The following is a 13,443-nucleotide window of genomic DNA, read 5'->3' as shown; positions in this document are numbered from 1 at the left end:
GCCTCGAATAAAAGAAGCTCCATTCCCGAATGCAGAGGTGGAGAAGGCTCGTTTTCAGGCACTTCAGCAATGGGTCCAAAATGAACAAGCTCAATTTGAGGCTCAGAAACAAGCTCAAGACCCACTCCATGACTTGGCCCCACAAAGTATTGATACTGTACTCGAGCCTTTGTTCCAACAACAGACTCCACAACAGAATGTACCGCCACGTCAACTTGAAGGAGCTGCACTCTCTAGCATCTTGAGTTGCCCTGTGTCAATTCCCATCGGAATCCTCTTACGGAATTGTCCCAATCTCTGGGAGAGTTTCAAAGGATGGATTGAACTCGCAAATCCCCCTCCACCTATGAATGACATTGAAGATATCCCTGTGCGGATGGGTGAGAGAGATGACATATGCAACATCACTGTGCCTTTGATCCACAAGGCATATAATGAAGTCCAAGCCATAGTGGATGGTGGAGCAGGTGTCAATGTCCTATCAAAGGAGCTCTACGAAGAATGGGGTCTCCCACCAATGCAAAAGGCTAATTTCAACATACGCCTTGCCGATGATTCACGGGCTAAACCCTTGGGAATAGTGAATGGCATGTCCACAAAGATCGCAGGAGTCCGCTTTTCCCTTCAATTCACAATCTTGGATCTCCCCAAAAAATCCTATCAAATCTTACTGGGACGTCCTTGGTTACGGGAAGCATCAGTCCTCCATGACTGGGGAACGGATAGATTGACAATCCAGAATCGAGACACTGCAATCAGGGTGAATGTGGGGATAGGAGTTATTAAACCAATTGTTCCTAGAGCATTGGATGACACATCTTCCACGACAATCTCGAGCAAATCAGATCCCTTGCAACAGCATGCCATAGCAGGTGACTCACAAAGCAATGTCAATAACTGGATACAAACATTGGCAACCATCGACAACTACCATTCATTAGACCCCATCTTCTCACAGATAGATGTTAATGCACTACAGGTCCACCGACACATGAAGAACCAATCGATCTAGAGATGCCATTCTTTATGGCTGACCTCGAATGGGATAATGAACCTGAAGAAGGTACGTATACCAATGATGACTCAGATTTTCCTTGGGACCTTGAAGCAGAGGCTGCGAATGCTGCAATTGAAGATCAAATCTTTGATAATGACCTAGCCATTCTACATGCCCTAATGGCAGTTGAGCTCCCAAAAGTTGAACCTCCACAGTTGAATAACAGCAGAAGATCCCACAAGAAAGCTGCCGGAGGAAATCGCAGAAAAGCCAAGGCCGAGCACTTCAATGAATTCGAACAAGTCCAAACAAGGATTTTCGAATTGTACCTTGCAAAGGCAGTTCCCACAAAATCAAAACCACCACCTCTTGAATGGTCCCCTGAGGGACTGGAAGGAGTATGTGCAGCACATGAACCCTTACTTGGACACACCTTACCAGTGGAAAAGTTACCCCACAGTTCCCAACGTAAGAAGTTTTGGAAATATAAGCCACATGTGCGTCGATCAAGAGACTTCAGACAAAGAAAGAAAAGAAGAGCCTAACAAATTACTAAATGCAACTATGCCACCCAGTACATATGACACATGTCAGGCTAGTTCAACCCCATCAGAGGCCGATCTTCAAGAAGTGCCGGAATACTTTAAGAATTATACAAGTGGCAGTGCACCAATAGCAATGCCAAGACCAATCAGAGAATCTGAAGTTCAAGAAATCGATAGCATTGGAGAAACTCCAATCTATGAGGGACCGGCAAAAACATGCACAATAAACCTCGCCCTTGAAGGGGAGGAAGAAAAATTGGTTTTCATTGGGAAACAGCTCTGTCAAGAAGATGAAATCAAACTCAAAGACCTCCTAATGGAATACCGTGACTACCTAGCATGGTCATACAAAGAGATGAAAGGAATTTCACCAGAAGTGGCAGTTCACACGATCCCTATAAGGGAAGGTGCTCGCCCTAAGGTATGTGGACCTTATCGCACAAATCCTAAATATGGCACCATGGTTTATGACGAGCTGGAAAAACTCCTAGATGCTGGATTCATCTACGAGATAGAGCACACTGATTGGGTTTCACCCATTGTCATTGTGCCTAAATGCAACAAGAAGCTCAGAATATGCGTAAACTTGAAAAATGTGAATGCCACCACAATTAGGGATCACTACCCCCTACCCTTAACAGAAACAGTGTTGGAAAAGGTGGCAGGATCCGAAATATATAGCTTCTTGGATGGCTTCAGTGGCTATAACCAAGTGCAAATTGCTCCTCAAGACCAATCAAAAATAGCATTTGCTACAGAATGGGGTATTTTTGCATATAGAGTCATGCCATTCGGCCTTTGTAATGCCCCAGCCACATTCCAGCGAGTCATGTTCATAGCTTTCAAGTCATTCTTGAATAAGTTTTTACAGGTGTTCTTGGATGATTTGTGCATCCATTCAACCAAACAGGACCACTTCAAATGTCTGGAAGAAGTACTAATCAAATGCAGGGAGTATGGCATCTCCCTAAATCCAACAAAATGCCAGTTCATGGTCACCCCCGGAGTTGTTTTGGGACACATCGTCTCTCAACATGGGATTACAACTGACATGGACAAAATCAAAATCATCATGGAATTGCCTCCTCCTACAAATTCCAAAGGTGTACAGGTCTTTATGGGACATGCCAGCTATTATAGAAGATTTATATTGCGGTATGCCATGATAGCTAGACCACTTTACAAATTATTAGTGGAGTTCCTATGGACCGAAGAGTGCGACCAAGCCTTTGAGCTTTTAAAGTGGCGCCTAATCACAGCACCCATCCTTATATCTCCCAATTGGGATATTGATTTTCATGTTCATACTGATGGATCCAAGTATGCAATTGGGAGTGTGCTTTGTCAACCGGGTGAACGTAAGAAAGACTACCCCGTCTACTTCGCCAGTCGACAACTCAATGATGCAGAGATCAACTATACAACCATAGAAAGAGAAGCCCTAGCAATGGTGTATAGTGTAAAGAAATTTCGGCACTATCTACTCGCAAATGATTTTGTCTTCTACACCGACCATCAAGCATTGCTTTATCTTGTGAACCGTCTGTGTACCACCGGAAGAATAACCAGATGGCTCCTCTTGCTGCAAGAATTCAACTTCAAAATCGTGGTCCGCAAAGGTGCCCAACACTACATTGCCGATCACATATCTCGAGTCAAGACAGGAGAAGAAGCCACTGGAGTAGAAGACGACTTACCAGATGCCACACTATTTCAAATAGATGCTGTTCCAGAATGGTGTGGAGATATCATTGGGTACTTGATGGCAGGAAGACCACCCCTGACATGAAAGCAGTTAATGCTAGAAAATTGATTCTAAAGGCTGCACCCTATCAACTCATTGCAGGACAACTATACAAGATGGGCAAGGACCAGATATTAAGAAGATGTGTAATGCCTCATGAGATCCTGCCAATCCTGAGTGAAGTCCATGAAGGCATTGCAGGAGGACACTTCCAAGGGGAAGCCACAGCAAGAAAAGTTCTCCTCGCAGGCTACTGGTGGCCAACACTGTGGGCAGATGCCTATGAATATGTAAAAGGCTGTGATGTATGCCAACGAACTATTAAACCACAACACAAAGACTTCAATCCCATAACAACAGTTGTTGCACAACAGCCATTTGAAAAATGGGGGATTGATTATGTGGGTCCCATACATCCAGCAGCAAAAGGAACACAGGCACGCTACATCATTGTGGCCACTGATTACTTAACAAAATGGGCTGAAGCTAAAGCAGTCAGAAAGGCAGATGCCAAAAGCACAGCAAGATTCTTATACGAACATGTGATCACCCGATTCGGATGCCCCCTTGAAATTGTGTCGGATAGAGGCACACATTTTGTCAATGAGGTAATTCAAGAACTCTTGTCTAGCTTCATGGTCATCCATAGAAAAAGCACACCCTACTACCCCCAAGGGAATGGACTAGCAGAATCCACAAACAAAATCATATGCAATATCCTCACCAAGGTAGTAGAACCACAGCGTTCTGATTGGGCAGAGAAAGTGAATGCAGCCTTATGGGCATACAGAACCACATTCAAGGTCAGTACAGGGAACACACCTTTTCAATTGGTGTACGGCCTTGAAGCCGTGGTCCCACTCGAATTTGTAATACCAAGTCTGCGCATCGCAATACAGGAACGCATGGGTGATCATGAGTCCTTAAAAGAAAGGCTCTGTCAGTTGGAAAAGCATACAAAGACAAGACTAGTCGCTTATCATGCCATGACAACAGAAAAACGTCGAAGAAAGGCATGGTTTGACAGGAATCTGAAAGCTAAAGACATCAAGGAAGGCGACTTAGTCCTGTTATACAATGCCAAAGTACACAAGGGAAAACTGAAGTATCTAAGTCAAGGACCCTACCGAGTACGAAAGATGAATCCCATCGGAGCTGTGCTACTTGAAACACTAGATGGAGTCCAATTCAACACAACAATAAACGGGAGCCGACTGAAGCGCTACTACATCAACACGCGAGCCATCCCCGACAAAAACGAAGATTTGGGAAACCAAGTCTTCCTTAGTTAGGATTAGATTGTGTCACGAGCACTCACTTGCATATGTACGTCTTCGCACATATAGGTAGCCTCAATCGATTTTACCTAGAGCTCAGAAGTGATGATGAGTTCTAGCTGCCCTATGAAAATCCCAGCAAAAAAAGCATATAGTTAGTTCCTGCTTAGCTACTAGGTCACGTGCACTCACACGCTTTCGCTTAGACACATAGATGATTGCATGAATAATTGTACCCCACACTTTCATTCCACACTCTCAAAGAATGTATTTAAAAAAAAAAAAAAAAAGGATCTCTCTCCCATACACACACAGAAAGGTCATACAGGCATGCCAATCAATGTAATGATCAATGGTACACTACATGTACATGGATGCAGGTTCAGAAAAGATGCCGCCACTAAAGAGGATGCGCAGAAAGAGCCCACCGCCTCAACCACGGGACCCCCTCCAGAGTTCGTAGCCATCTACATCCTCTCAACCACGGAGACCACAGGCGTTCGTGGTCCAAAGCGATAGCTCCGAAGAAGATTCAGTGCATGTCCAAGCAGAACAAATGCCACCCCAGTCACAGCCGGCCTACACAACCGTTAACAAGGCCCAATCATTGGAACTTGTCTGGCCACCCACATCGACTTATGCTCTTTCCCAGGAAGCAACATCTTACTTAGAGCAACGGGGTCTAGGCAATTTGCATGAGAGCCTCAAATCCTTGGAGGACAGTCCTATCATGACCACCTACATCAAGGACTTTCTCCACTCTTACTACTCCAGCAATGCAACGGATGGCAAGTACGGTACAATCACTGTACAGCAGAGCCCACTAAACATTATCCTCGACAGTACAGTCATTCAAAGGGCTTTCTCTCTGCCAAAACAAGGTGGCCAATACCCTAAACGGTCTGCTGATGCAAAGTTTATCGAAGTACAGTCTCTCCTCACCAAGGGTACCCTGATCCATAGAGATGGCATCTTGCTTCGCACAATCCTTGACCCTCGCCTCAAGGAAGCAGCACAATTTCTATCCACCATCCTGGGAATAAAGAACGGCAAGGAACGCTCCCTTCCACTCCGCACATTTGTTTTGCTGAGTAGGAAGCTCAAACAAGACTGGGTCCAACACTTCGTCATTTTCTTTACCAAAAAACTCGATGGTTCTTCAGGCCAGAAATGTAAAATTTCACACTTATTGGCTATAATCATCAGAAAAGAACTACAAGAGAGAGAAATGACTCTGCCCCAGTCTCCAAAGCCAATTGAGGAGTTGGACATACCCTTCTCACCAGTATGGGAGCCATCATCAACTGCTCCAGCTATCACATTGATAAGTACAGATGCCTTAACAGAAGTACCTATTCTGGAAAGCAGGATTGCAAAATTGCCCCAGGAAATGCTTCAGCTCGGTGCACAACTGCAACCACTAAGTCTCCACCAGCAGCACCAACCCGAGCTCGAGACAAGGTTGGCACCCGAACATGAGGAACGATCAGCACTAGAGCTTGAGACCACATCAGTACTCGAACTGCCCATCGACGCCATGCCAGTCGATGAGCCCCAAGGAGAGCTCGTGCCAGATCAACAGTATGACTATTGTACACAAGGAACTGAAATGCCATTGGAACAACCTCCCCCAAGTACTACAGAATCCTCGGGATGGCTACATGGGCACAACTTGTATCAGCAATATGGCCAGACCTCATCACCGTCTGTCATTCTCCAACATCAAGCTAGCCAAATGATCCAAATGTCAGAACTCTTCACTAGCTTGGCTAAGGAAGCATATGAAAGAGAATTAGAAAGGCAGACAGCATCAGAAATCGAAGACCAATTCCAGGCAATCGCCATAGAGGTCAAGGCACTTCGGGCACAGATAGATGAGAAGGAGGTAGAAGAAGTGCGCATGAACCAGACTCTCCAAGCTCAAGAGAAGGCCGTAAGGGATGTGACCTCCAGCCTCCACCAAAGTCAAACACAGCTGACTGCAGCAGTAGAAGCAATGGCAATCCTACAGACCTCCTATAACTCCCTGACATCTGCACATGCGCAACAAACAGAGGTAGTGGCACAAGCTCGACTCACTCTCATTCACAAAGAAGAAGAGCTTCAGGATTGCAAGGACAAGCTTGAAGACATGCAACAATCTTTGGCAGTACGTGCCTTTAGCATTGATGAGCTTACAAGGGAATGCCGACTCTTAAAAGACCAACTTGCTACTGTTCAAGAGGCCAGCACTTCACAAGCCCAGTTCTTGGACCAATGGTCCAATACCACTGAAGACATTCCTCAACAGGCAAAGGTCACCTTGCAAATGAAAAAGCTTAAGGAGGCATACACAACCATCTACCATCAGTACAAAGAAAAAATGAATGAGATGCACTCCCAAAAAATAGCCATCTCCAAGCTTGAACTCCAATTGCTAGTGCACAACAATGAGGCATTGGAAGACAACACCAATGACGCCCCACTACAATGCACAACCGTGGTGTATGAAGAGCTTGTGGCTGCTCTACAAATGGAAGATCACCTCAACGGACGCGTGCTTATCCAATGGAAGAAACTCCAACTCCGGATCATATCTACTCATCCAACAATCAACTGGAAACGATCAATCGGGATTAAAACCCTGCGCATAATTTGCCAAGACTTGTCTGAAGATGAGAAGAATATCTTCTGCCTGTCTACACATGCCGAGTTTATAACACTCAGGACGGATGCTTTCATTGCATATGTCTACCTCATGGGTAGTCCTCCCCTCAGGGTTATTGCAGGTTTGTTGCCATTGCTACAAAGGCCATCCCTACTATTTGCACGGCACGACATAACCGACATCCAACCCATGCAGCTGATCATCCCATCGCACCAGCAAAAAGAAGTGTCGGAAGATGACAAGGCCTATCTCACATCCAACTTTCCATATCTAACCACTCTTTCTGCCAACATCATAACCTCACTTCCCCTTGCTGCTACCACCCTCTTAACCTTCCCCGAGCTCCATCCTAACATCTATTCCCTCCATCGTCTCTTTGCTCATGCCTCTCACCATTTTCAACTTACCCAACAGTCACAAACTTATGAGCCCCTCACACCTAGCTTTTTCCCCTCCCTTGCTAATCCTACCCTTGAGGATTACCAAGCTGCTCAAACCATTTGCCCATTTCTTCCCCCCCTCCCCTCTGCTCCCCCTTCTGCCACTATCACTCAGCCATATTTCTCCCCCATGTCCCCTGATTCTCTCCCGGCCCCGTCATCACCTCCGACACTTCTGGTGCTTCCATCAGCAGAAAATGATGCAGTATTTGATTTTGAATATCAGGATCCGAATAATCCAATTCGTACACCCATGCCAAATTCCAATGATGGGTATGATTTTGATGAGATACCACTTCCTAGTAACCCCATCAAGGAATTTTGGAGCAAATATCCTGATATGAAAACTCGCAGTGGATGGACCCTGGGTAACTTTCCTACCAATCTTCGTCAGCATCAAATAAGTGAAGTTTGGATTAGCAAATTGGATCCACAACCTGATTGGCGCCGTCCCAAGCTCTTTGATGTAATCTTCTTAAAGGAGTACTTACGGGCACCTCCATGTCTCAGAACCCATCCCAAGTTCTATGCAGTTCCACGGCGTAAAAAATGGGAAGCCAACATACACACTTTGGCTGAAGATCGAGTCATTAATTGGCCAATGATCGAACCCTACTCTGGTGTAGAATGGAATATCCAAGGCACCATGATCCGAGCACTTCAGCAGCATGAACAAACAATGCGCGGCAACATTGATCGCTTCCTTCGCCAAAGTGCCATATTCTGCAAAACATTAGCATTAATTCTGGAGGTCCCATGTTACCTTGATTCCCATTTTCCTCCACTCAGCTTTAATCCCAATGAACGGATTGATGCTCAGATTACAAGCCGACTATATCAAAGAGTGATCTTCTTGGAGGCACGCCACATATCTCTATTCGAGCAAATGGTAGATACAGGCTACCTGGAAACTGCGCAAAAATTGTATGGTGCTAAGGCTCTACAGCAGGATCGACTGGCACGACACAAGTTCCACAGCCACTGGACTAAAAACATGGCAACCCAAGTACGTGATCGCAATAAGCCATAACCCGAGGACGGGTAATAAAATGGATCCGGGAGTATGTTGACTCTGTGCCAGCATGAACTTATGAAGAAAGAGAAGGTGTAACAACTTTGTGATACAACTTTGTGATACAACTTTGTGTTACGACTTTGTGTAACAACTTTGTGTTACGAGTTTGTCTACATGAAGAGAGAGAATGTGTTACGACTTTGTGACACAACTTTGTGTTACAACTTTGTGTTACAACTTTGTGTAACAACTTTGTGTTACAACTTTGTGTTACAACTTCTACATGAAGAGAGAGAATGTGTTACGACTTTGTGACACAACTTTGTGTTACAACTTTGTGATACAACTTTGTGTTACAACTTTGTGATACGACTTTGTGTTACATGCAGAGAGAGAAGCTCTCCAACTTGTATAAATACCCCATAATGGAATGAAGCCCACACTCTTGGGGCATTGTGTTGAGTCTACATTGGTATTCCAAGCATTTGTCTCAAGTGTCCATGCTTCCTTGCACTGCACATCCAAAAGCATGTCCTAACCTTGCAACCCTTCTCCCCTCTCCTCCAACCCTGCAACCCACCCTCTCCCTCTCCTCCTCCCTCCTCCTCCTTCCTCCTTCTCCTCCTCCTCCCTCCTCCTCCTCCTCCTCCTCCTCCTCCCTCCTCCCCCTCCTCCTCTCTCCTCCACCTCCCCCCTCCTCTTCCCTTCTCCTCCTTCCTCCTCTCTCTTCTTTCACCCATGCTCTTACACCTTCTTCCTCTCCCACTCCTATGCTTTCCTAAAACCCTTAAACTCCATGATCTACGAGGGAGACGAGTTCTCCACCATGTATTCTACTCTGAACCTTGAATCCTCCTTCTAACCCTAGACTCCTTCTAAACCTTGGAACCTCCTTCTAAACCCTGGAACTCTTTCTAAACCCTGGAACTCTTTCTGAACCCTGGAACCTCCTTCTGAACCCTGGAACTTCTCCTAAACCCTTGAACTCTTTCTAAACCCTGGAACCTCCTTTTGAACCCTTAAACTCCTCCTAAACCCTACAACCCCCAATGAAGGCGAAAGCCTTCATTACCCCAACAACGATGGTTTACGTGCCTTTTTACACATGCTTGCACTTTGTTTGCTTACCACACTTAAGCCTACATCTCTCACCGGAACACGACTCGAGGTCCTAAGCTACACATATACTACAACGACAATCCCAATATATCTGTAGGTGACAAAAAGCCTCGGAACCCTGCAACATAGAATACCCAGCTCTTCCTACGAAAGCAGTAGGAAAGAGCCAACACCAGTGGAGAATGGCAGTGGTGCCAATCTCATACCATGACCTGAAAACATGCACAAGGAATCTTAAACTCACATGTGCATTGGCACTTTTGCCATTACCCTACTGCCATTCTCCGCTAGTTGTAATGTGCATCCTTCAATGTAGTGGAATGTCAATCTATAGGTTCAGTTGGTCTAGATTACCACTAGCGGAGAATGGCAGTGATGCCAATCTCATGCTTGCAACTACACTATGACACCACTCTCCTATGATCACTGGAATACCCCTCCTAGAATGGTAGGGTAAACATTTGTACAAGTGGAGAATGGCAGTGGTGCCATTAGGCCCCAAGAAATGGCATTGAGAAGCCTAAATTCACATGTGCAGAGATCACATGGAATTGTGTCAATCTATGTGGAGAATGGTAGTGGTGCCAATCTCACATGTGCATTGGCACTTTTGCCATTATCCTACTACCATTCTCCGCCGCTAGTGGTAATGTGCATTCTTCTATGTAGTGGTATGTCAATCTATAGGTTTAGTTTGTCTAGACAACCACTAGTGGAGAATGGCAGTGATGCCAAACTCATGGTGGCACCTACATAATGACACTGAGATCATCAGACTCACATGTGGGTTGGAATCGGACACCACTCTCCTATGATGATTGGAATACCCCTCCTAGAATAGTAGGGTAAACATTTGTGCAAGTGGAGAATGGCAGTGGTGCCAATCTCTTATAAGGGCCTAAAAAATGGCATTGAGAAGCCTAAACTCACATGTGCATCCTTCTATGTAGTCATCACTATCTCCGGTGTGTAGAGATCATATGGAATTGTGTCAATCTCTTTGGAGAATGCCACCAGTTGAGAATGGCAGTGGTGCCAATCTCATACCATGACTTGAAAACATGCATAAGGAATCCTAAACTCACATCTGCATTGGCACTTTTTCCATTATCCTACTGCAGCCAATAAAATTAGTGGAATGTCAATCTATAGGTTCAGTCTGTCTAGACTACTACTAGCGGAGAATGGCAGTGGTGCCAATCTCATGCTTGCAACTACATGATGACACTGAGATCATCAAACTCACATGTGGAATGGAATAGGACACCACTCTCCTATGATCACTGGAATACCCCTCCTAGAATAGTAGGCTAAACATTTGTACAAGTGGAGAATGGCAGTGGTGCCAGTCTCTTATTAGGCCCGAAGAAATGGCATTGAGAAGCCTAAACTCACATGTGCAGAGATCATATGGAATTGTGCCAATCTCTGTGGGGAATGCCACCAGTGGAGAATGGCAGTGGTGCCAATCTCATACCATGACCTGAAAACATGCACAAGGAATCCTAAACTCACATGTGCATTCTTCTATGGAGTGATCATTGTCTCCGCTGTTTAGAGATCAAATGGAATTGTGTCAATCTCTGAGATCATCATCACTCACATGTGGAATGGAATAGGACACCACTCTCCTATGATCACTGGAATGCCCCTCCTAGAATAGTAGGGTAGACATTTGTACAAGTGGAGAATGGCAGTGGTGCCAATCTCTTGTTAGGCCCTAATAAATGGCATTGAGAAGCCTAAACTCACATGTGCATTCTTCTATGTAGTGATCACTGTCTCTACTGTGCAGAGATCATATGGAATTGTGTCAATGTCTGTGGAGAATGCCACCAGTGGAGAATGGCAGTGGTGCCAATCTCATACCATGACCTACAAACATGCACAAGGAATCCTATACTCACATGTGCATTCTTCTATGGAGTGATCACTGTCTCCGCTGTGTAGAGATCATATGGAATTGTGTCAATCTATGAGTTCATCATCACTCACATGTGGATTGGAATCAGACACCACTCTCCTATGATCACTGGAATGCCCCTCCTAGAATAGTAGGGTAGACATTTGTACAAGTGGAGAATGGCAGTGGTGCCAATCTCTTGTTAGGCCCTAATAAATGGCATTGAGAAGCCTAAACTCAAATGTGCATTCTTCTATATAGTGATCACTATCTCCGCTGTGCAGAGATCATATGGATTTGTTTCAATGTCTGTGGAGAATGCCACCAGTGGAGAATGGCAGTGGTGCCAATCTCATACCATGACCTGCAAACATGCACAAGGAATCCTATACTCACATGTGCATTCTTCTATGGAGTGATCACTGTCTCCGCTGCGTAGAGATCATATGGAATTGTGTCAATCTCTGAGTTCATGTAGTCGGGTTATGTAGCCCTTAGCAATGTATTTCTTGATATAGCGACCTTTGTACCCTAGGTCTATAGCCAATTGAGAAACTTGCATAGCATTCATGCTAGAGAGTTGCGGAGCGTTCCTTAAAAGTCTTATTTGGGATGCATTGAGTTTAGGCACCTGGCCATCACCACCATGGGTTGCCCTACCACCTATATCCCTCTCTCTTAGTTGATCTGCAAGAGGAAGATTTCTTGTTTTATATTCCATTCTTGACCATGCATGATTTTCCTCCCTCCATTCATCAATTACTTTCTGGACAAGGTTGAAATCCTTATGCCCCTCCATCACAGGTAATTGTCCATACCGATTTGTCTCAATCATGCTGTGCACATCTTTAGTCTCATCGAGTTGTAGTAAGTACGGCATCAACTCTCTCAGTAGAATATTATCATCCTTGTCTTGTACATCAAACGTTGAAGGAAATATGCAATTTGATGGAGGGCTAATGCAAGCCTTGTATGGGGAGTCATCAACAAGGATTGTCCTTCTAGCATCACATCCAAATGCCTTTGAGATTTTTGCTAAGGGTTTGAACATTGCCTCAACACCAACCTTGTCAGGCCTATTTATCCTTGTCTTACTGTAAGTGTAGCATCCTTGCTGAGACCATATAACAAAGAAAGGGAGGCTCTCATTTGCATAATTTTGCAGCTTTCCTACCATATCAAGTACGTTATGCTCCATTGCAGTTGACCAGATACCTACATTAAATCTTTGTAGCAAGATTTTAAGAAATTCTATGCACCCAGGACGAACAACCATATAACTATTTTTGCCATGCATAATAGACGGATGTATTGCAGACTTGAATAGGCAGCGACTTAATAACAGGCCATTCAAGTCTAATATGATTGTTAATTGTGGCATATCCAAAGAAATTGTATGTGGATATAGATCCAAATTCTCCTTGAAGTTGCTGGCTTCTGACTCATCCAAATTGTCAGGTGCTATGATTTCATGCATGTTTGCAACAACAATAAGATTATCTAGTTTTGTCCCAAATGTTGAGACAGTACGTTCATCCATGTTCTCTTCTAAGAGTATAGGATTCGTGATATTCCTTGCAATTTTCTCCATTTTTTGGGTTATGTTTTCTTCTATACCTCCTGCATCCATCGCGTAATTGATAGTCCCCATAACTGGTGGTATGTTGTCCTCTACATTTGATGTCTCCACATCCTTCCATGCATCATTGGTCCCTGTGGAAGTTGAGGAATATAGAAATATTTTGATTCTTTAGAG

The sequence above is a fragment of the Dipteris shenzhenensis genome, chromosome 17, assembly GCF_047967505.1.
Source record: "Dipteris shenzhenensis isolate YYH24624 ecotype China chromosome 17, Dip_SZ_1.0, whole genome shotgun sequence".
NCBI lineage: Eukaryota > Viridiplantae > Streptophyta > Polypodiopsida > Gleicheniales > Dipteridaceae > Dipteris > Dipteris shenzhenensis.
This window is presented reverse-complemented; position numbering follows the sequence as displayed.